This window comes from Wyeomyia smithii, chromosome 3 (genome assembly GCF_029784165.1).
Source record: "Wyeomyia smithii strain HCP4-BCI-WySm-NY-G18 chromosome 3, ASM2978416v1, whole genome shotgun sequence".
NCBI classification, from domain to species: Eukaryota; Metazoa; Arthropoda; class Insecta; order Diptera; family Culicidae; genus Wyeomyia; species Wyeomyia smithii.
This window is the reverse complement of record NC_073696.1, coordinates 275,126,408-275,154,270: the sequence shown is the minus strand read 5'-3', so window position 1 is coordinate 275,154,270 and position 27,863 is coordinate 275,126,408. Positions and strand designations below refer to the sequence as shown.

The following is a 27,863-nucleotide window of genomic DNA, read 5'->3' as shown; positions in this document are numbered from 1 at the left end:
ATGATTACTAAAACTTGAGATATTATTCTCAAAACTACGTGAAACATGCAACTTTATGAATTTTTATGCTGAATTTGCCTCTTAATCAAAATTTAAAGCGATGACATGTGATTTTTTTACATTAAAATGTTTGTAAACGTTCAGGAAAGACATTTGGAGGAAAGTAACAAGTATCTGTTTACTAAAACTTGAGATTTTATTCACAAAACTACGTAAAACTTGCAAAATTATGACTTTTTATGCTGAATTTGCCTTTAAAACAAAATTTAAAGCCATGACATGTGATTCTTTTTTCATTAAAACGTTTGTTAATGTTTAGGAAAGACATTTGAGGAAAAATAAATAGTATATGATTACTAAAACTTGAGATATTATTCACAAAACTACGTGAAACATGCAACTTCATGAATTTTTATGCTGAATTCGCCTCTAAATCAAAATTCAAGCGATGACATGTGATTTTTTTACATTAAAATGTTTGTAAACGTTGAGGAAAGACATTTGAAGGAAAGTAACAAGTATCTGTTTACTAATACTTGAGATTTTATTCACAAAACTACGTAAAACAAGCAAAATTATAACTTTTTATGCTGAATTCGCCTCTAAATCTAATTTCAAAGCGATGACATGTGATTCTTTTTTCATTAGAATGTTTGTCAACGTTCAGGAAAGATATGTAAGGAAAAATATTTAGTATCTGATTACTAAAACTTGAGATATTATTCACGAAACTACCGAAAACACGCAAAATTATGGCATTCTGTGCTAAATTCGCCTCTAAATCAAAATTCAAAGCGTTGACATATGATTTTTTTTCACTATAATGTTTGTTAACGTTCAGGAAAGACATTTGAGGAAAAATAAAATGTATATGATTACTAAAACTTGAGATATTATTCACAAAACTGCGTGAAACATGCAACATTATGACTTTTTATGCTGGATTTGCGTCTAAATCAAAATTTAAAGCGATGACATGTGATTCTTTTTTCATTAAAATGTTTGTTTATGTTAAAATATAAAATGTATGTTTGAAGATGATTTTCTGTATACAGCACAACAATATTGCAGCCTTCTAATAGCGCTCTCGATCAACCAGATTAGTTGAGAAAATTCGTTATCGATATTGTTTTAGCACATTTTGCATGTTGTAGGATAAGAACAACGATACACCGTGCCCCAGAGCTGAGTCGAGAAAAATTGCAGTTCGAAAAGATTCTCGACCTGATCGGGGATCGAACCCGATATCACAACCGTGTGGGAGCCAATCGACATCGCTAACCACAGAGCCACGAGGACCATATACAGCATACAGGATACAGAAAATCACCGAAAAATATTTTTTTTTAATTTATACGTTTTTATACGATTACATGCGAAACTTTGACTTTTTATGCGCAATTCGCCTCTGAATCAAAATTCAATGATTTGTTTTTTTTTGCAATAAAATGTTCGTTGTTCTTTCATCTACATTTTTTTTTGCAGAATAACCCATATCCCGAGCATGAACATTTTACATTTCTGATGTTTTCGTAGTTTTGTGAATAGTTACATTTTACGGCATTCGATTTACTTTTGTACTTTTGAATTTGAATTTGATTTTTACTAGAGAGCTTTTAACCAGAAGGTCATTCAGCTCTTAATCTTACTGTTTTACTTTTTTTGCGTTAATCCAAACTAGAACTCACATCTAGCTGCAGGAAAGGTTACGATTCATTTGTTTGAATATCGATTAAGAGGCAGCTTAAGCATTAAAAATCTTTTATTTTCTTATTTTCTACAAAGTTTTGTGGATTAAAAAATGGCGACTTCCGGTTTCAGGAAAATAACCTAAAGTGATATATGGCCAACAATTTCAATACTTCCGAAAGTGGACCTCCATACGTCATTTTACAGCGATGACACATTTTTTTTTTTTTCATTAAAATGTTTGTTAACGTTCAGAAAAGACATTTGAAGAAAAATAACAAGTATCTGATTACTAAATTTGATATATTATTCACAAAACTACATGAAACATGCAAATTTATGACTTCTAAAGTGATATTTGGCCAACAATTTCAATACTTTCGAAAGTGGAACTCCATACGTCATTTTGAAATCCAAAATGGTGACTTCCAGTTTCTGTAAATCAGCCCAAAATCACAAAAAACAATCCAATATGGGTATTTCCGTTCTGCGCGTTCTAAGAATATTGAAGTAGGGTATCGAACGTCTTCGTCAGTGGTTTTCTTCGGTCGTTTTATTGGCGCAATCTTATGCAAAAAAGGTCCGAAGAAAACCACTGACGAAGACGTTCGACACCCTACTTAAAGTGATGATGGAAATATAAGGTGTAAATTATATTTATGAAGTGAGTTGAGCTAATGCAGCAATGAAATATAAAAAAAATCTATCTTTGAAACCTTTGATCCCGAGCATCGCCGGGAATGTTCAACTAGTTGCAGAATAAACCCTGATGGAGGTTCTTCTTCTGTTGGGACTTATGTGGCAAAAAATTTTATAATGTTGAATAAAAACAGATATAATCAAATACACGATTTTACAAAATACAAGGTATAATGAAGGTTCCCTACTTACCCTGCAATATCAGCTTGAAATTTGGAGAACCATTATCTGTAAAGAACAAAAATAGAAATGTAACATTTGTGAACATCTGGTTACACCTGGTTAAAACAAATAGAACTAAGGAGCTTACAACAATCTTTACTTAGAGGCGAGCCTGATAAAACCTGTCGAAAATTGATCGTTTATTGTGACACAATAAGTTGGCACGGACCAACTTTTCTTTTGTTCGGCAATCTTGATAGCAATTTTGGGTGCCACAAACAGTGCTTATCTTGAAGATTTTTCCGAAAAGTCTAATCTTGAGATTCGTACAACGCTTTGTCATATCTCTTTGATTGATTGAAAATAAAAGATGATTTCCAGCGAACGATTGCAGAATGAATCATAAAACTGACAGAGGCACAGATTCTCATAAGTGTTGACAATATTGATACAAACATTACTCAACACTCAGAATTATGAACACAATTGTAACATACATCGAAAAACTGTGGGAAATTTTTGTCGTACTTCTGAGCAGTGTTTTAGAATAGTTTTCTTGTACTACTTTAAATACAGTCAAGATTTTCTATAGGAATGATATTGTCCATTTTAATAAAATATCAAGAAGGGGTTATTTTAGTACGCGGCGCGTTTGCGGTTTTCATGCAAAAACAAGTTGGATATAGGGCAAAAGACCTATTCCCGGCTTATTAGGTTACTCTCCTAAACATTGTCTTAAATTACAGATCAGGAACAATGAATGTGGTTGGTAAATGGCTGAACACGTGTCACTTGAGATCCTATTGTGATCATCCACCTTTTGTTCAACAACTCCGAGAAATACGAGAAATCATAGCTTAGCTTAGGTCATATTCTGACTGGAAAAGGGCATCTTATCCGGCTGTGTCCAGTGCTGATAAAAGTCATTTTCCCCAGCAAAATTCTTCGAAAATTACAGCCAATCATTTTCAATTTTCACATCCAAAGATCGCAGCACTCTTTCAGATACACTAGATTTTCGTCCTAGTAACGTGCTGTTATACTCAGATGAAATAGATCGCGCGCTTCAAAGCGAAAAAGAAAAACAAACAGTCCACTCAACCAAAATGAACCTCACCGAAACACATTTTCACTGGCACTGACCGATGCCTTGACAATCTTCGTTAACTGATAAACTGATTTTGTTGTCTTGCACTTTCAATAAAGAGTGTCAACAAATATCAACCCTGGCTGTGTCCCCATGATAGGGGCGGTATACAATAACGTCTGACCCGGAGCGGGCTTCGCGCGACTAGGTATTATAGCCGTAAAGTAACATACTGAATATCAATTACTACGAACAATCCAGACACGGATTGATCGTAGTAATTGATATTCGGTATGTACGGAACAGAATAATCGGCATGGACCCATGGGTATCCTGGTTAGAAAGCTGTGAAAGGTGAATGTGGAGGTCGCAGCTATCCAGAAGATGCGGTGAATTCCAGGCAGTAGATCTTATTGCGGACACTTCATTTAGGTATCACATCTACTACAGTGGAGGCGTGAAGGCAGAAAAAGGAGTCGGTTTAGTGCGAATTGGGAAACAAATGAAGCGTGTTATTATTTGGTGGTCGATCAGTGACCGTATATACGTGTTGAGAATTAAAAGCAAACTTTTTAATTACAGCCTAATCATTGTGTACGCACCGACTAATAATAAAACAGATGACAAGAAGGAGGAGTTCTATGGTCTCCTCGAGAAGACGTACATCAAGTTTATCATCGGGGATGCAAATTGACACTGAGCGCCAGTGAGCGACGGATGAAAAGAAACGCGTCAGAGGTCACATATTGGCTATGGCTGTGAAACGTCAGAGAATTATAAGATATCGAGTAGCTAGAGCCGCAGAAAACAGAAACTATTTCCGAAAAAACGTCAGTTTTGGGACCGTGTTCTTACAGAGTCGAAGAGCTGCTTATCGCGGCACGATGCGAAGCACGAACGGTGAGGGATGCAGAGGAGTCGAAAGAAGCAGGATTGGTATTGAGAAAGATGGACAACCCATGGACAAGGAAAAGGCTGAAGAACTGCAAAGCAGCTGGGAAGGAAGGCATTCCCGCCGAACTTTTCAAAGTCAGAAGCGAACAGCTGTATCGTGTCATCCATCGGACCATACTGAAAGTGTGAACCGATGATAAATTGCCCTCGGACTGGTTTGCACCCTACTCACCATCTATTCATAGACTTCAGCGCAGCGTACGACTGAGTTAAGAGAAATAAGTTATGGTAGATACTGTGCGAGAATGGTTTTCCTACAAAACTAGTTAGACTGATAGGATTCACATCGAGCAGGACGCTTCCGTGACGTTAGAAAGTTTGAAGCAACTTATCGTTCAACATCGCGTTGGAAGGTGCCGTACAGAGGACTGGCGTGTAGAGAAGTCTCACATTTCTAGGTTTTGCGGACGATATCGACATCATTGGTATTAACCGTAGAGCTGTGGAAAAGGGCTTTCGACCTCTCAACAGGAAAGCTTTGGTTTTGGTGCAGCGGTGGTGATTGATGGAGTATCATTTGAAGTACTCGACGAACTCATTCAGCTGGGTACATTGGTGACGTGCGACAATGAGGTTAGCCGTGGAATAATGAGACGGATAGCGGCCGAAAATAGGACATTCTACGGATTGCGTTACCAGCTGAGGTGCCGCAACCTGCAGACCCGTACAAAACAAGCACTCTACAAAGCACTGATTCTCCCGGTGGCCCACTTTTGCCATGAAGCATGGGCACTTAAAAAGAGGTTGATCGGCGAGCTCTTGGTGTTTTTGAACGTAGAATCTTGCGTTCAATCCTTGGTGCATGGACTGATCAGTTTTCAAAGCAACACCAGGGATGCCAGGTCATTTTTCAAATGTCTTTACGTCCCGAAACACAATGCTTGTGACAAATCCGGGCTGCCAATGTTTTTCGTAAATAAATCATATTAGAACGGTTTTATAAACAACATATGCTGGCACTTTTGCGTTGCATATGCACTAGGGCTAATGATTTCATGCAGTAATGTTCAGCAATATAATGTGCGAAGTATATGATTTCATTAAAAATAATGATTCTATTAAAAAATGATGCAGTACGGGTAGTGAGTTACCAATATCTCTTGTGTACAACAGCTTGTAAAACTTGCCAAAACCAGTTATATCATGATATTTTTCAGAAGACAACTATTAAAACTTGTACCCAACTTGTAACCCAACAAACAAAAGAATGCTTGTGCATACGTTGTGTGGCGAAATTATTTGTACAGATAACTGTAATTAAAAAAGCTGAGTATGGGCCGAAAATACCAGTATGACGAAATTACCCTTCCCTACTCTATTTTTGATTTTGTTAGATACAAACATTCTGGCGCAGGGTTCATTCTATGCCGAACACGCATCAGTATCGGATGTGTTTGGTGATCGCTCCGATAGAATATAAAACAAAAGACGCGCGAGCAAGTGTTGGCGTTGTTTGCCTGGTCGAGTGAAGGTTCAAGGTCGCCCGCCTTTGTGCAACTGTTTCGCATCGTGGCTGTTTGCTGGTGCGTAAGCCGATTTGGCTGCTAAGTGATTTGTGCCACAGCAGTGGACGAGAATCTCAACACAAAGGAGGAAAAAGAAGAAGCCAACAGTTGACAGCGAGTTGTGTCGCTGTGCTGAGTGATCACACACCCGGCTCGCTGCTGGTGGCTGTTTGGAGCTGCTGTATTGGTGCTGCTGGCTGTAAAGGCTGCAGCTTCGACCGTTCGGACAACCAACCCTGCTGAAAGGAGAAGTAAAGAGGTACGTGTTCTGTCGGCGCTAGTGCGCTAGATTTAGCGCGATGGATGTAGATCCCTCACCTCCCGTGCCCCCATCCCCGAACCCCTCCGACCCTGTCCCTCCTGCCAACACTTCCTCTGTTAATTCTCCAGTCCCCCCTCGCCCCAGGCTTTACCCGGACGGATCTCAGGGCAGCTTTACTGTTTTCTTTCGGACTTTACTTTCACGACGTAAAAGTAAAGATCATAGATTGCAAGCAATTGCGGTCTGTGTCTCTTGTCAACGGCACAAAAGTGTACACTCCGTCAGACTCGTTTCGTGTTACGTTTGCCGGATCTGCTCTCCCTAGCCACGTCTCGATCGATCGGGTTCGTCTGCCTGTGCGATTGTATGTACCCCGTGTTATGAATTGCACCAATTGCAAGCAGCTAGGCCACACAGCCGCCTACTGCTGCAATAAGGCACGATGTAGCAAGTGTGGAGAAACTCATGCGGACGATTCTTGCAGTGTATAGCTGAAAAATGTATTCACTGCGGGGAAAATCAGCGTGAGCTCTCCACATGCCCGGTGTACATGCAGCACAGAGATAAAATCAAGCGGTCACTTAAGGAGCGTTCAAAGCGATCTTACGCTGAGTTGCTGAAGAAGACCGTGACCACTTCTACCATAACATCGAACCCCTTTGATCTGTTGTTCTCTGATGAAACCGATTCTGACGATTCACCAGCGGGAACATCTTAAGCCAATCCTGGGGCGTCTAGAAAGAGGAAAAATATTTCCTCTCCTAAACTTCCCCGATTTCCCAAAGTGAAATGAAAGTTACAAACAAACCAAACAGTGCTGCGGAAATACCGAAGCAAACTCCTCCTGGGCTTGCAAATTTAAAGTCCCAGAAGGTGTTCCCAGCACTGCCAGGAACATCTAAAACCCCAGTTGTTCCTTTTGCACATCCAGTTGATGAAACAAACTCTGGATTAGTGAAATTTTCTGACATTGTGGACTGGATTTTTGAAAATTTCAATGTACCCGATCCAATTAAAATTTTTCTGACAGCATTCCTCCCAACAGTTAGATCATTTTTGAAGCAGTTGACTGCCCAATGGCCCCTCCTTGCAGCGATTGTATCCTTCGATGCCTAATTCATCTGCGTATACGAAGGATTCTATCTCTGTCTCACAGTGGAATTGTAGAAGTATTTTACCAAAAATGGATTCATTTAAAGTTTTAATAAATAGAAACAAATGCGATGCATTTTCCCTTTGTGAAACTTGGCTTACTTCAAATATTGATCTTAACTTCCATGATTTTAATATTATTCGCCTTGATCGAGACACCCCATATGGAGGAGTACTTTTAGGGATTAAAAAGTGCTATTCTTTCTATCGTATTAACCTCCCCTCGATTCCAGGCATCGAAGTTGTCGCATGTCAAATGACAATACAAGGTAAAGAGCTTTGTATTGTCTCAATATATATTCCTCCCAGAGCACAGGTTGGGCAACGGTTGCTCACTGATTTAATAGAACTTCTTCCCTCACTACGTTTGATTTTGGGAGACTTCAACTCTCATGGTGTGGCTTGGGGTTCCCCCTACAATGATAACCGCTCCTCTTTAATCTATAACCTTTGCGATGACTTCGACATGACTATTTTGAACAACGGTGAAATGACACGTATCCCGAAACCTCCAGCGCGCCCAAGCGCTTTGGATCTATCCTTATGTTCGACGTCGCTACGGTTGGATTGCACATGGAAGGTAATCCTCGATCCTCACGGTAGCGACCATCTGCCTATTCTTATTTCAATTACTAACGGGTCAACTCGCATGCGACCAATTGACATTCCGTATGACCTCACACGGAATGTCGATTGGAAGTTATACGAGGAAATGATTTCAAAAGCGGTCGAGTCGATTCAACATCATCCACCACTTGAAAAATACAACCTCCTCGCGGGCTTAATCCTCGACGCCGCGCTGCAAGCCCAAACGAAGAAATATCCCGGCGTAACGATCAAAGAGCGGCCTCCAACTCCGTGGTGGGACAAAGAGTGCTCCGATGACTACACGCAAAGATCCGATGCGTTTTTGGCCTTCCAGAAGGGAGGTATACCCGACGACTATATACGGTATTCGGAGCTTAATACCAAGCTTAAAAGCCGGGCTAAAGCAAAGAAACGCGGATATTGGCGTCGGTTCGTGAACGAGACGTCGAGGGAGACATCGATGAGCACTCTTTGGAACACAGCCCGAAGAATGCGGAATCGCGTAACGGTCAACGAAAGCGAGGAGTCTTCAAGTCGGTGGATATTTGATTTTGCCAGGAAAGTATGTCCGGACTCTGTTCCTGCGCAAAACTTTGTTCGCGATACGTCTCCGGGTCACGACGCGATAGAATCACCTTTTACGGTGGCAGGATTTTCAGTTGCCCTCCTGTCCTGTAACAATAACGCGCCTGGGTTAGATAGAATCAAATTCAACTTGTTTAAGAATCTACCCGGCAATGCCAAGAGGCGCTTGTTGAACTTGTTCAATAAGTTCCTGGAGCAAAACATTGTACCGCAGGATTGGAGGCAAGTGAAGGTGATCGCCATCCAAAAACCAGGGAAACCAGCTTCTGATCACAACTCTTATAGGCCGATTGCAATGCTATCCTGTATCCGGAAATTGATGGAAAAAATGATACTCCGTCGTTTAGACCATTGGGTCGAATCAAATGGTCTACTATCAGATACTCAATTTGGCTTCCGCCGTGCCAAAGGGACGAATGATTGTCTTGCGTTGCTTTCAACAGATATTCAGCTGGCGTATGCTCGCAAAAAACAAATGGCGTCTGCGTTCTTGGACATTAAGGGGGTTTTGATTCCGTTTCTATTGACATTCTTTCGGGTAAACTTCACCGACAAGGATTTTCTCCAATTTTGAACAATTTTTTGCACAATTTGCTGTCCGAAAAGCACATGCATTTTACGCACAGCGATTTGGCAGCTTTTCGCATTAGCTACATGGGTCTTCCCCAGGGCTCATGTTTAAGCCCCCTTCTTTACAACTTTTATGTAAATGACATCGACGAATGTCTGGCAAATTCATGCACGATAAGACAACTTGCAGACGACAGTGTAATCTCTGTTACAGGGGCCAAAGCTGCCGATTTGCAAGGACCATTGCAAGATACCTTGGACAATTTGTCTGCTTGGGCTTTACAGTTAGGTATCGAATTCTCTCCGGAGAAGACTGAGATAGTAGTTTTTTCTAGGAAGCATGAACCTGCTCAGCTTCAAACACAATTAATGGGTAAAACGATTTCTCAGGTTTTGGTACACAAATATCTTGGTGTCTGGTTCGACTCTAAAGGCACCTGGGGTTGTCACGTTAGGTATCTGATAAAAAAATGTCAACAAAGAGTGAATTTTCTTCGTACAATAACCGGACAATGGTGGGGAGCCCACCCAGGAGACCTTATAAGGCTTTACCAAACAACGATATTGTCTGTCATTGAGTACGGGTGTTTCTGCTTCCGCTCCGCAGCAAACACACATTTGATCAAACTGGAGCGAATACAATATCGTTGTTTGCGTATCGCCTTAGGTTGCATGCAATCGACCCATACGATGAGTTTGGAGGTCTTAGCTGGAGTACTACCATTGAAAAACCGCTTCTGGAGCCTGTCTTCTCGCATTCTTGTCAAATGTGAGGTCTTGAACCGTCCTGTGATTGAAAATTTTGAAAGGTTAATCGAACTTAATTCTCAAACCCGTTTCATGACATTGTATTTCAATCACATGTCCCATAATATTAACCCTTCTTCGAATATTCCAAATCGTGTCGACTTATCAAATACTTCTGATTCTACTGTGTTTTTCGATACATCCATGATAGGAGAAACTCGTGGAATCCCGGATCATTTACGCGTGCAACAGATCCCCAAATTTTTTTCCAATAAATATCGAACCATCAAGTGCGACAATATGTTCTACACTGACGGATCACTTCTTGATGGGTCCAGTGGAATAGCACTTCGGTATTTTCAATAACAATTTAACCGTCTCCCATAAGCTTGATAATCCTGCTTCTGTTTACGTCGCAGAATTGGCTGCAATTCAGTACACCCTAGAGATTATCGAAAAAATGCCCACGGACCATTATTACATCTTTACGGACAGTCTCAGTTCCATTGAGGCTCTCCGATCGATGAAAGATGTTAAGCACTCTCCGTATTTCCTGGGGAAAATACGGGAACATCTGAGTGCTTTATCCGAAAAATCGTATCAGATTACCTTAGCGTGGGTCCCTTCTCACTGCTCGATACCGGGCAATGAGAAAGCGGACTCTTTGGCTAAGGTGGGTGCAACAAACGGTGGAATTTATGAAAGACCAATTGCCTTTAATGAATTTTTCGCATTTGTACGTCAGAATACGATCATCAGTTGGCAAAATTCTTGGACCAAGGGGGAACTGGGAAGATGGTTACATTCCATAATCCCCAAGGTATCGACGAACCCGTGGTTCAAGGGGTTGGATGTAGGTCGAGATTTCATTTGCGTGATGTCCCGGCTTATGTCCAATCACTATAGATTTGACGCGCATCTCCGTCGTGTTGGGCTCGGGGAAAGTGGTATCTGTGCCTGTGGTGAAGGTTATCACGACATAGAGCACGTTGTTTGGTCATGCCCTGTACACCGTGACGCCAGGTCTAGATTAATAGCTTCCCTGCAGGCCGAAGGTAGGCAGTCGGCTGTTCCTGTTCGTGATGTCTTGGCGAGCCGTGACCTATCCTACATGTCTCTTATATACGTTTTCCTGAAATCCATCCACGCCCCAGTTTAGTCCTACCCCCTTCCGCCTGCATCCAGCCTAACGACAAGAACACGTTAAGACCCCGGATCCGGAGACAGCAATCAGACCCGCACGATACTCTCAAGGCCTGAGGGAGACAACCCAATATGCCAGTCCGTAATATCTTGGCCCAGCAGCGGAACATGTGCTTACCTATGGCAATGAAAACCATCATACAGTAAACCAGTGATTTCAATGCAAAATATTATAGCTTTAAGTTACATTTAGTTTCAGCTCGTAGTCAGCAGCGAGGATAAAAAATTTGCTTTTAGTTATTAAGATACTTTAGAAAGTAAGCAACCAGATATATTTGGCGCCGTTAAATATTAAATTGTATTTGTGCCGTGTCAAATAAATTATAGATGAACAAAAAAAAAAACATTCTGGCGCAGGGTTGCCAATATTTTTTTAATTGGAAGAATGCTGAATGAAGTGTGAAAAACTGGATCCTTTATATAAATAAAACAAAGCTAGCATAATGCAATTATATGAGATAGCGCCTGATTATGTACTTAAAAGTTCTCTAAGTTTTCTTTAAATGTGAGTAGTTTTACATACAGATATTATATTCTATAGAACACGAGTTCCCAAATCGTGCTTCGCGAAACTTTTGCGGTGTTTTTATAGACATAAATATTAACCTGGAAACAGTTTTTGACGTAGAACTCCGTCTTACGGCAACATTATAGGGGTGAAAATAATCCGAAAATACCGAGAGCGTCACGAAAAATGTCCACTTCCAAAAACTTAAAACTCAGTCAATTAAAACCGTCCAAAAGGTTTCTCTGCTGAATGCATGGGAATCAATGTACATTGCTAACGCGGAGGAACCTTTAATGAACGTAGATGACGCACCAATTATTTCGCCTCTCTTCAACCTAGCTAAAAAGAGACAACGGAGTTCCTCATCTCTCTGTGACTTGGAAGCTGTAGCAAAAAACATTTGTTATCAGTTGGACATCGGGCCTCGTCCTGTAGATGAGTATGAAAATGCTCGAAACTGGTCGACTCTAAAAGGTGAATTTCCTAATTTATCCTTAATATTAAGTAAGAGCAATATAAGTGTTGTTGTCTGGTCCCGTTTACGTGTCCGTTCTATCAGTGTTGTGTCAGTCAGTTTGTAACGGATTTTTTTTTACATTCCTGCAGCAATCGACTGGAAAACAAGATATATGTTTACCAAAATTTTGATTCTGTGATGTACAAATTCAAGAAGGACTGTAACGTGAAATTCAGAGGAAGATACGACTTTTTCAATCTCAACGGTGGAATAAAACACTAATTTGTTTCAAGTACGACGTTTCGGCTTTAGATTTGGTCTTCCCCAAGGGATCTGAAGATTTACAAGAAAAATTATATAACTAGTACTTTTTTTAAAAAACTCTAGCATTGTTTTTTTCCCAAAACACTTACAAAAAGTTGTACCGTCTTTCATTCAGTATACAAAGCTTTACGATGAAACGTAACAGTAAGTTTACGCTTTAGAACTATCCGCAACTTTCATTTAATTCGCTTTCTCGGGTTTTTTTTTCAAACCTCTGATGACACCAAGATGGATTCTAACTTAATTTTTTTTTTTCATACATAGTACAACATAAGTGTAGCTTGTTCTATTGGCAAGTGTTCTCTTCTACTGAAAGGTTCTCTCGAAATCCTAGTATACAAGATAGTAAACATTTGTTGTTTTAAATAGTTTATTTGATACGGCAAAAGGCAGTAAACATAAATTTCACCTTCATTACCATTCCTAAGATGATAACATACGTACGGTAAGGGCAAGGCAAAATACCGTCGATCTCGTGCCTGCAGTACAAAGGAAATTGTGTTCCCATCCTTCTGCTCGCTTTTATGGAGTAGGCTGTTACATAGTAGCTGCTAAATTCATGAGAATGCTGCTGTGGTAGCAAGAAAATGAAAATTATCCCACACAATGACGTCACTATTGTGACACACCAACGGCATTTTTCAGCACCTCAAAATTATTCAATTGAAAAAGTTATTAGTTATTATCGCCAGAACGTTGTTAAATAATGATAAAAACAGCTATTTTTGAAACTATCCCCTTTTCGAATGAAAATACCTGCGAAATAAGGGCTAAGGGGGGTAGCAAAGTTAAATAAGTCTAAGAGAGGATAACTGAATTGATACATTTATCAGATGTTTAACACGCCTTCTTATCATCTTCTTTCTAACATGGTCAAGAACATTGATAATTTATTAAAAAACTATAACGCCCGTTGAATTCAAGATTGGCACAACACAAAACTATGAGTTTTTAATAACAAACGATGCCAAATACTATTGAGTTTCATCCCAAAAAGATCGGTTGCAAAATTCACGAAAATTCAGAGTAATAATATTTAATGTTTCCCACATTTCAACAGTAAAGCTAGTATCGAAGTTTACCTGTTTGAAAGGAACACCGAAACTTGTTATGACAAACCTCTTCAAAAACCGCTCAACGGGTAGCAACAATCAAACAGAGAAAAAAAAAACCATGTCAAAAACTATCCAATGCTCCTCCTCCCAAACCCAACGCCGTAGCTCCATTGTGGAATGACTCCATCATGCGAGAGCATGTGTATCACCACCGTACCGTGTGGGAGGCAAGTCCAGAGTGATCTTCGCACACCCAAACGTCCGAAAACTGGAGGAGTTTATCTACTTTTTGACTTGCGTAAGCTTCGCGCGCGCCTTCAATAATTCAATTAAGCTCCAATGATCGCACTAAACCCAAATAAGCGAAGCACACTCTACGATAGCAGCACCATTCGAGAAGAGGTGCCAGCGGTCAAACGTTTCGTGTGTGGGCTTGGGCAGGAGTGAGCGTTCGCCAATATGTTTATACGGTATGTAACTACAGTAAAGCAGCAAAGCCATCATAATATTTCTCCTCCCATCGCTGCGGCCGTGGGAAGTTTTACGGTCCATCGGTGAAATATTCCAGTTCAAGAGACGATCTATGAATACAGTGAGGTGAGGTTTTGTAACAGTTACCATCACTTGAGGATAATGGGTCAACAGCAAGCGTCGAAGTGAGCTTTGCTTTCGTCATGGTTTTTAAAGCAGTGTTTATTTTTGTTAGAACAAACGAAAATTCCTCACAAAAGTGCTGACATTCGTAAACAGTTGTCGTGTCTCATTCCATATCTTTAGTGGCTCTTAAAATAGTTGAAACCGGACACTCCAACGGTGAGCAACCTGTCGATCGAGATGAAAACATGGGTAACTATAAAACAACACACCTCCGCACGGAGGTGTCGCGGGTCGCACTCGTAACGAGTGTATCGGTATGTGCGTAGGAATGTTTTCATCGAATTAGGTAACACCTCGTCTCGACGTGTGCGACACTGCGACATCCGATCAGAACCGACGACGACGACGGCGAAGAAGAAGAAACTCACGCGCAACTTCCGCTTCGCAGCACGTCCCGCCAATGGCGCGTGGCTATAAATAATGTGGCCCACACGCTCTTCGAGGGAACATTTCCGGTCGCGTCGCGCAAGTGATTGCGAAATTCAATCCAGGCGTGATGCCGATCGGTCCAAGCGTTGACAGATGGCGCCATTGTTTCTCCAGCAGCAGTACGTGTGTTTCGTTGGCAATATCGTCACGTACCGGTAGTGAAGAGCGATCGGATTATGATAAACCATCAGCGCATCGAATGTCAATCACTTCATTTTACTTCACAATCTTTTGGGACAGGTGTGAACAATTTTCGACGGTTGATTTATATTCGACTTGCGGCACCCCGAAGTATGCCGCAGTGGCATTCCGGAGGGCCATTAGAGTCACGTCCTAAATCGACCCGACCGTACGATCGTTGGCCAGCAACGAACAATTTACTGGCTCATTAGCCTTGCAGCACCGTTCGATGATCATTCCGGTTTGCTTTAAAATTAGGCGGGGGAAGCGGTGAATAAAATCCGTTTACTGTTTTATGTTGGCGAAATTTTTTTTCGCACCTTCATGTGTCTCATTGAGTTTCTGTGCCATCGCTGCACTGCTGATAGCTAGTTTCGTCATGTCAGATCTCGACCAGCTCCAGCAAAAATATGCAAACGCCTAGAAGAGACCGGGATATTTTTGAAGTAGAATACTTCTCTCAGGAAGTTCGGCTACATAGGGATGTGAAATGGAAATCTAAAACCGAAAAAAGTGAAAAATATGTCCAATTTCAAATGCTAATAAATCGGTTAGTATTTGATGGATTTCCTTCGTTCTTGCAGCAATAGATTGGAAAATCTTCTAAGATTCTTCCCGTAAGAAGATAATTGTAATTTTATCATTCACACTATTGTACTATTGAAAATAGTCAAGCCTTGTCAAAACGGAAAATTCGACCTCTGATTGGTCGTTATATGATTGCTTCCCAAGCACGGTCGACAGAATCATATACCTTGCAATTGAAAACATGCTATTTGGCCTATATAAGAGCCTGTTTCAGCCGAAGCCGCTCATAATAGTTCTAGACAGCGACAACAGCAGTCGTCCTTCTTTAGCAGCAGCACTAGCTCTGTGGTTGGTCACCACGTCTCAGGAGCAGCGCGGTTCTTCTCAGCGTGTGTCGCCAGACTGCCATTATTCCCCCCGTGTTGGGGCAGCATGAAGATTGCCATCAGGAAATCCAATTTTGAAAATCAAAATGCCTTTTTCAAGGCAAATAAACAAGTCATTGAAAGTTAATAATTTTTGACAACGCAAGCAAGCATTCTGTGTTGGATCCTAGCAATTTAAATCTGTCGCACCCGTCTAATTTACTGAATGTGAAATAGCTTCCACAGTGCATGTTGTCCGTGTATGTGCATGTTATTCGTGTATGTGTACTGTTAGGGCAGCTCAAAGGTTGCGATCAGCAGCCGATTTTAAACCGCAAAATGCCTTTTTCAAAGCAAATAAACAAGTAATTGAAGGTTAATAATTTTCTGGCATCAACACAAGCGAACATCCTGTGCCGGATGCAACAAAATTCTGTTGTAGTTGCCTAATTCTTACTTTAAATACTTACTATATTATATAACCGGCTTTGAATAACAAACTGCCCTGTAAGAACGCATTCACACAGACAGTTGGGCTTCTGCCATGGCGAACGCGAACGCGAGCGATGGGGCGAGAAACTTGCCGTAGGTAAATAAATAGCTCTCTTTACGGCTGTTCGGCATTCTGGATTTTGGCAATCAAAACTTTTGCTGGCTGTCTGATTTTCAATGAGAAAATAGCCTTCAACTTTGTTGTCAGAGTGCCTGACTACGATTTGGTAATTATGTTTGAGTTAAATGTTTAAAAAATTTTACAATATTCCTCTTTCTCCCATTCAATAAAACAGGTAATACGATGCCTTCGTCATACGCAAGTTTACCATAACTCCCGCTATGGACGTAACACAGAGATGCAATCAGCGTCATATCCGATTTTAAATTCAACAACAAACTGTCCTTTTTAAGTCAACCAAACAAATGAATTGAAGATTTAATATTTTCTCGTTCTGAGCTTTAACCATAAGTTAATTATCTTAATTTGAATTCACATGTACATATACTCTGACTGTTGAAACTTGTTTGCGCCGCAAAGAGTTTGTACTTTACCTGTTCAGTGAGGTTGTATTTATATGTGCAAACTGAAATTGAATAGTACTTCAACTTCATTTGCACAGAATTTTCAATACTGCCAATGAGCGGTCAACATTTTTTTACTAGGAAAAATGACTGACACGCAAGCAGCCAGGTTATCTCTCTTGTAAAAGTATTCTACTTCAACCTTGCGGTCGTGGCTTTGCACACAACCCTCCTGTCATTTTTTTCAAAACGCCAGGAAAATGTGTTAGATTAAACATTGTAAGTATTTTTTGAAATTATCTAAAACATACTCTGAATGTTTTGATTTTGTTCTCTTCCAGTTATGAAATTGAGCGTCGTATCAACTGATAACGGATCAATTAGAGGAACGATCTTTGATAACTACAATAGCCAAGGCACCGGTAGTCTGTCAGTATTTGTTTCGATATTGATATTTCCGTAACCGCCACGACAGTTGCCGTTTTGCCACTTCAGTAGAGGAGAAGGTTTATCTCGGCGTCAGGATCGGTTACTATGAAGTGATTACGCTAGCGAAACTGCACATTCTAAAACTTCAAGCGCAAATTACTCTCGAAGCGGTGAAAGCCGCTTGCCAGAGCTCAAACGAGACGAACAATAAAGTTGCTCTGGTAACAACTGCTGGTTTGTGAGGTGCAGAAACACATGCAGAAAATCGATTTGGATGACGGCAAAGAATAGAACAGATTTTCGTCACTTCGCAGTGTTATTTCTTAAAAGTTTAAGTGTGAGTTTTAGTGTAATTTGTATCTTTGATCAGGGACACTAGTGAAATGCAGAAGTAGCATAGAATTTTAGCCCAAAAGAATAGCAATAGCTGTGCAAGTTAGAATGCCTTCGCTACCAGTCAGTTCTGTTGTTATAAATTATAAAAGAAGCCAGCTTAAATTATAAGAGAAGCTAGCTTTCGGTTAATAGGTACAGTCTGAATTACCATTATTTGTTGGGTTGTTTTGGCTTTTCGAGTGGTAGTTCGCATGGTTGTACCGTTTTTTCCATAATTTTAAACCTGGGCTTACGATTTGTTCTCGGCTTAGCATATCTAAATGGCCAAATTGGCTTGGAAGCGAATCTCGGTGTCGATTGGCGGGCCACTTATACTTGGCTGCGTGTCCCGTGCCGTTATACTTCTGCTCTAACTGTATGTGATATCGGTCACCCGTGATTGCTTGATTGTTTAATGATACAAAGAACTGTGAATCTTAGAATTTTAAATTCGTTATCCTGCAACATGTTTTATTTGTTTATTTATTGTTTTTTTTTTTTGCAAAAATTTCCTGTATACAAAACAAATTAAAAATGACAACCGGTTTCAAAGGTTTGCCCGTTCATCTGCAGGTCAGTGCGTTCATTTGCACTCCCCCAAACAAAAGTGATCGTACGACACTCCTCCTGGCAGGTAGATTAACGCTACTGCTTAGCGTGCTGGACGCTACTATCACTCTAAGTGTTCCATTCTTGAAGTAGCTTCCGAGTACCTCCCGCTCATCGACTGTCAGCCTGATGTTATTCCTGATTCATTTCGGTTCTGAGTTTTAACTTAAGCTCAGTTTTTGATCTTTTCACCGAATAATAAACCAGCGAAAACGATACGACTCGCCCTGAACCGGCGACAGTTAAGAATACTTTTTCACCTCCCTAACAAAAATCAAGACGTGTAATAACAGCCAAAACGGATCGACAAGAAAACATAACGAAACAAATATAAATAAAAAGCAGCAGTTTTTTTTCTTATTTTTTGTATCTGGCACCGTGCACATGAATGGTATTGTCAAATAAATAGAGGCTAAAAAACCTATCTTGCAATGGAAGTTGCGTAAAATTTACATTCTTCGCATCACCCTCTTCAATCCATAACAACTCAAAATCGTAAATAATACTTAATCGCATAAAAACTAGAAGCTATAACGATGTTCTAGCGATTTCGTCCGCTATTGCTAAGCTGAAACTTCTAGCGTAAAATGCTCTGGTAAAAAAAGTCGTGCCCATTTCAATTCGAAACCAAGTTTTGGCTGCGCTGTTGATGATCCGATGAAAACCTGTTACTTCCAAAGATGTTTTCTTAATTGTCGCTAACTCCCAGTCGGATGTACGTTTTCCTAAAAATAGTAATGTATCAATTATCTACATTAGGAGTAATGAAGGTTACAAACCAAGTTTTCAAAATAGACATCCGTCTCAAGCAACTTTAAACTAATTTTTTTTTGGTATTTCATCCGGGTTTTTCTTTGACATTGTCATGCCATCAAAACGGATATCACTTTGAAGCAGTTCCGAAAAATAATACTCAAACAAAGTTAACTGCTCTAAGCTCTTGCTGTGAGCTTTCGATTTCCTTGGCCGCTCGTTTGGTGGCTGCTTTTGCCTACGGTCCATGTCAGCATTTGTCACTGGTTGATTTGGTTGATTTATAACTTGCTTTTGCATTTCTCACTATAGAGGCTGGTTTTACACCGCGAACGCAACTGCGCGCTGAAATTCTCCAGCGGTTCCAGGACACTTGTGATGTGATTCGTCTTGTCACGCAACGGTATCAAAACATGTCAAAAATGACAATGTTGCCAGAAATTTGGGGTGAATATTTTTTTTCAGTGCTGCAATACCGTAAATTTCAAAACTCAACATTCATGCAAGGTGAAAAATATATTCAACATTCATGCATTTTCAACTTTTCAAAAAATAATGGTAAATTTAATACTCATTCAAAAAATCCGATTTTAGCTCTATCATTCTTTGAATACGAAGTACTTTAAAGAAAAAATATAAAAAAAATCACAGGAGGGTTGTGTGCAAAGCCACGACCGCGAGGTTGAAGTAGAATACTTTTACACAGCTCTACTTACGGCTGCACATTAACCTACGGCCGGGCGAAACGGTTCACGCCGCTTTTCGCGTTTAGCCTGGCAGAGGTCTAATGTGCACGGCCAACACAATAGAAAGGTGTTTTCACATTGAAAATTAGACACGGCTTTACTGGAGTAAGTGTTGGCAAATGCATCTTCCGCTAATACCGCCGCTATCGTACGAAAGCGCTTTGTTTCATGTGGGGAATAATATCAACAACGAAAAATGACGCGCGTCTAAGCACACCCGAACTGTTTCGCCATGCCGCTTCCATTTACTTCCTTATAACATCCGCCTCATGGAAGTACCGGATGCACCTACCGCTGAGGCTGTTACCATACTGCTACTGGTACCCAAAACTATTAACTCTTCAAATTAAGTGTTTTATTTGTCCTCAAAAGAACAATTGTTCAATTCCATATCGGATATAATGCAATCGCAGCTCTGTAATATTACCGACAGTAATATTCTTCTGAACAAAATGATCCAACTTTTCCATTAGAGGAAGTGCCGGCTGATGTACGGCAAAAATCTCGCCCGATCGCTCGCGTTGGCGTTCGTTCTCAGGCAGAGGCCTGAGACGTGGTGACCAACCACAGGGCAAGTGATTTATTTAATTCGAAGGCAGCCACAGGCGCAACCCGCTAATATATATTCTGTTACCGCTGAGTGCTGATATCTACTGCTGCTGCTGTCAACGTTGTGGACGGTCCATCCAGCTCACCTTCCGACTAATGAATGTTGCTAGTTTTCCCAGAAACACTCTTTTATAGCCGAAGGGTGCTACGAAATAGACCACGCCCTATCTGTTCAGTTGTTCCATTCCCTAATGTTCTTCAGACAAATTTTTCCACAATTCGCATTTGATTTTTGTATCCAGCGAATAAACACCGATGGTGCTCTCACACACGCAACGGTTTCAACCCGCATCTTATTGCGGTTTGTAACATCAAGCGATTTCGTTTGCTCGCTGTTGCGTGTTGCATCATGTTGCAACTTAACAGCTGGGAGACGACGAAATTCTGTTTATACTGATTGATGGAATCGACTTCATATTAGCTCTGCATAGTCGAACTAACTGCTTTTGTGAATGCGTTCTAACAGGGCAGTTTATGATTCAATGTCGGTTATGCTGATCGCAGCCTTTGCGCTGCCCCTACAGTGGGGGGTTTACTAAATAAAGTGCAAATTAGACAACTACAACACAATTTGATTGCATCCCGCACAGAATGTCTGCTTGTGTTGATGCTAGGATATTATTAACCTTCAATTATTTTTTTATTTGCCTTGAAAAAAGCATGTTGCGGTTCAAAGTCGGTTGCTAATTACAACCTTTGAGCTGCCCTAACATTGGGGGAGTTAAGATACACGGACAACATGCACTGTGGAAGCTATATCACATTCAGTAAATTAGACGGGTGCGACAAATTTAAATTGCTAGGATGCAACACAGAATGCTTGCTTGCGTTGACAAAAATTATTAACTTCCAATGACATGTTTATTTGCCTTGAAAAAGGCATTTTGATTTCCGAAATTGGATTTCCTGATGGCAATCTTCATGCTGCCCCAACACGGGGGGAATAATGGCTGTCTGGCGACACACGCTGAGGATAACCGCGCTGCTCCTGAGACGTGGTGACCAACCACAGGGCTAGTGCTGCTGCTAAGGAAGGACGACTGCTGTTGTCGCTGTCTAGAACTATTATGAGCGGCTCCGGCTGAAACAGGCTCTTATATAGGCCAAATAGCATGTTTTCAATTGCAAGGTACATGATCCTGTCGACCGTGCTTGGGAAGCAAGCATATAACGACCAATCAGAGGTCGAATTTTTCGTTTTGACAAGGTTTGACTATTTTCATTAGTACAATAGTGTGAATAGTAAAATTACAATTATCTTATTTTGGGAAGAATCTTAGAAGATTTTCCAATCTATTGCTGCAAGAACGAAGGAAATCTATCGAATACTAACCGATTTATTAGCATTTGAAATTAGACATATTTTTCCCTTTTTTCGGTTTTAGATTTTCATTTCACATCCCTATGTAGCCGAACTTCCTGAGAGAAGTATTCTACTTCAAAATAGGGGGTGTGGTCTGACGGGAAACGTCTATTGAAAACAGCCTCGAATTTCACCCAGTTGAGGATGATATTGTCAAACAGAAGTTGAAAAAGAGCGAAGAGATGACTGTGAATTTTGGTGCCCCTAGCAGCGTCGGAAATACGTTAAAAGGTATTTAGAGTAATTGCTCGCTGGGTTCATCGTTTTTCCGCTCACTTACGCTCATTGAAGTCACTGGAAACTTGACGCCTAAGGGGCAAAAAAATTCTCAGGAACGGATAAAAAGCAATAGTTTTTAATTTTTTTTTTCAACTTAGACTCTTAGGTAAGTTCAAGACGTTTTTATTTGTCCTCTCAATTGGTGATTTAACGCAAAACTAAAAACGACCGTGCAACTTCTGGATTTGGACTTAAGAACTAGGAAAATGATGATAGATTTAATGTTTAGCCAAGGCTGATATACACAGGAGACTGTTTTTTCGTGCGATATTTGCGTAACATGGATGTTCCTGGTGTCGAAAAGAATACAGCTGGTTAGAAGCTCTCAGCAGCATCTAGTAGACTGCTTACTGCCAATAAAATAATATGAAATTGCAAATATATGCGATTCGGTTTAGTTTCTAATTTTAGGTTATGTTTTTACAGAAGTTGGTACGTACATAGCGTGCTGGAATTGAATTTTCTTAGTTTAAATCAATCGTTTAGTGAAAAAATCTAAATTTTCAAAGTTTCTCGCTACGTAAGCTCGTGATAACTCCCTGAAAAATAGAATCATGATAGGTTAAAATGCTGTATACAAATCATTATCATCATTTTTACTGCAGCGCCAGCTGTCAGTCGAACAGTCATTTAAATCGCCCATAGATACTGCATGAAATCTGTTGCTCATTGATTGATAAGTAAGCAGCAGAATAGTCACTTTATAATTAGTCTGGCAAAGTGGATTTAGGGAACTACAAATTGATAAGACAAATTGTCAAAAGCGAAACCAGTCGAGTTTCTACCGCATTTCACAGTTCACAGTTTTGTAAGTGCTTTAGTGTAGGTTGCCAGCTTCATTATTTTTTCACTTCGCCAGCCTATAAAGACATTTACTAGGAGCAGAAGACGTTGTTTTATAACCGTAAAAAACTCTGTTGTACAATTGCAAATCACGCCTGATTATTGCATCACAATTGCAACCATCGTCTTTATCAGCGTTGCGCTACTCGGCCAGTCCATAATCCGCAAAGAGATTACACCTACAACGACCCGAGGACGTCATAACTGAAACCGGACAAAGTGGCGACCCACACGGGCACGTCATTCCGTGTGTTGTGCTGCACTCGCTACGCTGCGGTGCGGTGCTCGATTCGACCACAAGCACATCCGAAGTGTTATACTAATGTGAGTAATAATTTTTGCGCTACATGCAGCTGCTCACGTTTACCACCCTTCACGACGTTCCGGACGAAGGTGGAAACGGAATCGCCAGAAAGGCTCCCGGGGGTCCAGGCAGGGAATCCTGTCGACCAAACAACAAACACGAGGGCGAGCATCCACTCGAGTGGGAGCTATTTTCGTTAGCACGACGATGGGACTCTTAGGACTTGTATATTAATCTTCCCGGAGTGGGCAAACAAATTAAATCTGTTGATATGATTGCCATTAAAACATTGCGGTAGATTTGTGTTTGCATTCATCCAGAGATTAATGGACCTTTCACGATTGCATCTTATTACGGTGTCGTTTATTTCAACAGGAACAAGCGGACAAGGCTGAGCTCATTTAGCGAAGCACTGCAAAAGTGCCTGGAGTGATCTACAGCACACTTTTCGATGTTCGAATGTAGGGCAAATGCTTTTTTGAATAACCAAAAAAAAAAACAGTGAAACTTGTCAGAATAAGCCTGAATCAGTGTTCAGTTAGAGTTGAATTAAAATCATTACGCCAGACTCACTGCTTCCGGATGACCCCCGGCCGAATTCAGCGTGCAACGCAAAATAGAATGAAACTTGAGGCATTTGAAGAAAATTATGCGAGAACAGCCAAACAGGAAGAGAGCAATATTTTCCAATATATGACCGACAATTAGGCTAGCAGTTTCCCCACTTACCTGCGGCTCTTTCTCTCTTGTATTGATTCTGATGAATCTGTTTTCGCTTCTAGCCGAAGGAATCCATGAACGGAGGAAATAAGTCTGTAGCTTTGACTAACGGATAAAGCTAGCCAACGGACGTCAGTCAATTAGCACGCAACTGGCTAAGCCTATTTTTATCATCAGCTCAATGGAAAATACTATCGCGTATGCGGATGATGATGAATATGATGATGGTACCACCTCTTTCCCCTCTAAAGCTCATGCACGAGTGCTTACTTTCGTCAGTTCTTTACCAATTTTTTTTTTTCAACACTAGAAGAGCGAGTTGTTAGATTAGAATAAAATTTTACTTAAGTGAAATTCGTTTAAATTGTTGTTCTGTGACTCAGATGGTACGATACAAAGTTTTGCGTTATGAGACACACATGAAAATTCAAATATTTACGGACTCAGATACACCAGATGACTACCCAAACAAGTTAGGATGTAGAAGTAGAACACATTAATTGAGCGGGACTGAATCCAGAATGCTTTTTTTGAAGTAGAATACTTCTCTCAGGAAGTTGGGCTACATAGGGATGTAAAATGAAAAAAAGTGAAAAATATGTCAAATTTCAAATGCTAATAAATCGGTTAGTTTTCGATGGATTTCCTTCGTTCTTTCAGCAATAGATTGGAAAATCTTTTAAGATTCTTCCCAAATGCAGATAATTGTAATTTTGTTTTTCAAACTATTGTACAAGTGAAAATAGTCAAGCCTTGTCAAAACGAAAACTTCGACCTCTGATTGGTCGTTATATGATTGCTTCCCAAGCACGGCCGACAGAATCATAGACCTTGTCATTTGAAATGTGCTATTTGGCCTATATAAAAGCCTGTTTCACCCGAAGCCGCTCATTATAATTCAAGACTGCGACAACAGCAGTCCTCCCTTAGCAGTAGCAGTGCAGTGCAGTGGATACAGCAGCAGTAGCAGTGCAACGGATATAGGCCACAGCTGTGTTATGGCAACGGATTGCTGAGCGCGTCTCAGCATCGATAGCAGGACCAGGTGATGCAGGACAGCGGATACCAATGGCAACGGAAGCGTCCACTACTGTGGCAACGGGGATAGCGCAGCGGTTGACGTTGGTCTCAGCATCAATATAAGCAGGGCCAGCTGATGCAGTGTGGCATTTTAGTGAAATGCTGTCTCTGAGCGATTGCAGGCACACCAGCAAATGTATCCATGAAAAGAACATTCTGGAAAGCTTTTGAGTGATTATCTTCCCTCAAGGAATACTTTATTCGCACTGCCAGTGATAACGCAAAGATGTGATCGGCATCTTATCAAACATTGAATTAAACAACAAATTGTCCTTTTCCGGATGAAATAAAAACCTAATTGAAGAGTTAATATTTTCTCTTAAATCAATTTACACTTTCAAGAAATTTAAAACAGGTATATATATATATTTGACTTCATCTCCGTGTCTCAGAACGTACTGAATTATCTTTTCCTTCAGTCATGAGCACAACATCCGAAAAGCTTTCATTATCAGCATAAAAATTAATTTTTCGCATAATTAAAATTCAAAAATTATCAAGTCCAAATCATGACAAGCAACTATATTATTGAGAATGGTCAATCCTTGTTGAAGCGCGAAATTTGACTGATCTGATTAGTCGATAATATGATTGCTTCCCAAGCACGGTCGACAGAATCATAGACCTTGGCATTTTAAATTTGCTATTTGTCTGTATAAGAGTAAGGATGGGAATTATCGACTGAAATGGCTATCGATAGTTATCGATGATTGCCTACTACTATCGATAGGTTTTTCATCCTTATATAAGAGCCTGTTTCAGTCGAAGCCGCTCATCAGGGACGAATGACCGTTTGGGTTAAAGTCCCTTCAAAAGAAATCAACATCAACAGCAACGAAGCCGCTCATAATAGTTCTAGACAGCGACAACAGCATTCTTTCCTTAGCAGCAGCAGTAGCTGTGGCATAGCAATGGATAGTGCACTAGTTGCAGCGAATCTCAGCATCGATAGTAGCTGGGCCAGTTGATGCAGGGACAGCGGATACCAATACCAGCGTGTAGCGGCCAAAACATTGGCATGGCTACGAATAGCGTAGCAGTTGCAGCGGGTTTAACATCGATAGCAGCTGATGCAGTGAAGCACTTTAGTGGAATGCAGTCTCTGTGCGATAGCGGGCACTAGTTAATGCATTCAATAAAAGTTGACTCATTTTGACAACACATGAGCCGTCTAGTTTTGAGTTTTAAATCAGCTTTTCACTGTTTATTTTATCACAAGGAATACTTTAATCGCACTGTCAGTGATAACGCCAAGATGTGATCGGTATCTTGTCCGATATTGAATTGAACAACAATTAAAAAAATGACTGACACGCAAGCAGCCGGGTTTCTTTCTTGTAAAAGTATTCTACTTCATCCTTGCGGTCGTGGCTTTGCACACAACCCTCCTGTGATTTTTCTTTTCCAAATAACTCGGTGCATGCTGAGTTTTTCGAAACAATATTTATTTAAAATGAGTACTGGTATGTGTCCAAAAATTCCCTAAGGTTATGAGGGAAATTGCTTTATTGGTTACTTTATAAAATAAATCTGAGAATTTTCTATTGTTCGATGAGTTATGATATTTCAGGTTAAAATCTATTCATGGCAGCTCACTAGATGAAATTTACTATTTTTCCCAATCGAAAAAGATTTGATCATCGTTCGACGAATTTCCATTCAGTTTGTTGCGGCTTTTATGGTGAATCATCAGTATTACAATGATGGTATAGTATTTTCATCAACTTTACTCAGTTCTCTGAAACTTATTTACTCGTAATTGAGTTGACTTTGAATAATTTTATTAAAGTTTTTGTATTTCGAAACTTGTTCTACCAAATTTGATTGAGTTTTGACGAAGTTGGAGAAATTTTACGAAAATATGTGAAACTACCCCGGGGAATCAAAGGGTTAACTTTGCCCAGGTACGTGATTCTTGTAAAAGTTGTATTTAAAGCACGTAAACAATATCTTTGGATTAATGCTTTTAATTCCGAATTTTCAGGTAATCAATTCCACCTCATTCCACGGTACTGTTTTTGAGGCTGATATTTTGCTATGCAGTTTTGTTTTGTTACCATGACAATACTACGCGCTGCACATGTAAGTTGTAGTTTTGTTGCCCAGTGCCACAAAAAAATTCAAAGTGATGAAAGATTGATATTTATATAAATTGAAGTGTTATCAACTACGTGAAGTAATTTTTCATGAATGTTGTTGAGGTTAGTGGTAAAAATAGCCTAATTTAGTAGACTGTGTACAGGTGTGAGAATGGGCGATGAGGGGCTGGATTCCATTTACTTTGCTACATTTGTAATCTGGACCGTGTTTCCCTAATGGCTTTTTGACCTTATAAAGCGTTGCGTCTGAACAAGTTCTGGAATCGTTTCCTTCTCTGGCCTTTCTCTGGGTTTTGATTGCATTTTTACCATTCTGAGCTTAATTCGTAAGCTTTTTTTGACGTAGAATACGTCTTACAGCAACTTATATCGGGGTCCAATTTCAAGAACCATTGAGAGCGTCACAAAAAATTTCCACTTTCAAGCGTTTAAAACTTAGTCAGTTGCCAACCGATTTCCTCCATTCTTACAGCAATCGATTGGAAAATCATCCATGCACCCACCCAAATGCAGAAAATTGTAATTTCATTATTCGAACTATTGTACTATTAAAAATGGGCACACATTTTGATGTTATATAGACTCAATCAGACTGTGTGCTACGACCATCGATTTTAAACGTATTTCCAATGTCATTTTTTGCCGCTATAGAAAATTCTGCGTTAAATGGCTTCAACTCTTTCTTTATCTGGGCGTGGAAATAGGCGAACACACGAAAGGCATCATCAAAAACCATTAGAAGAAGAAAAAACTAGCCATTAGAAGATACTGTTCATCTTGTTTATCTTGTCTGTGCCATGTCACCGTCATTCAGGCTGTTCTATTCTGAGTGCTGATCGTTGTCGGTGCTAGAAGATCCGCCCGCCAAATTAGGCGTGTATGATTGATAATCCCTAAGAATTCGGTGTTCACTGACATGTCTGTGTGTGTT

General features: G+C 40.2%; 1 protein-coding gene across 5 annotated transcripts in view; it reads right to left on the bottom strand.

The window, feature by feature from the left end:
• Positions 1-27,863, bottom strand: part of LOC129729598 (interference hedgehog-like) — a 170,122-nt gene that overhangs the window by 107,322 nt on the left and 34,937 nt on the right. For all 5 annotated transcript variants that reach the window (XM_055688290.1, XM_055688291.1, XM_055688292.1 and 2 more), the window contains exon 2: positions 2,581-2,616. The gene's annotated coding sequence lies outside the window, so the exon portion shown is untranslated. The remainder of the gene's footprint in view (positions 1-2,580; positions 2,617-27,863) is intronic.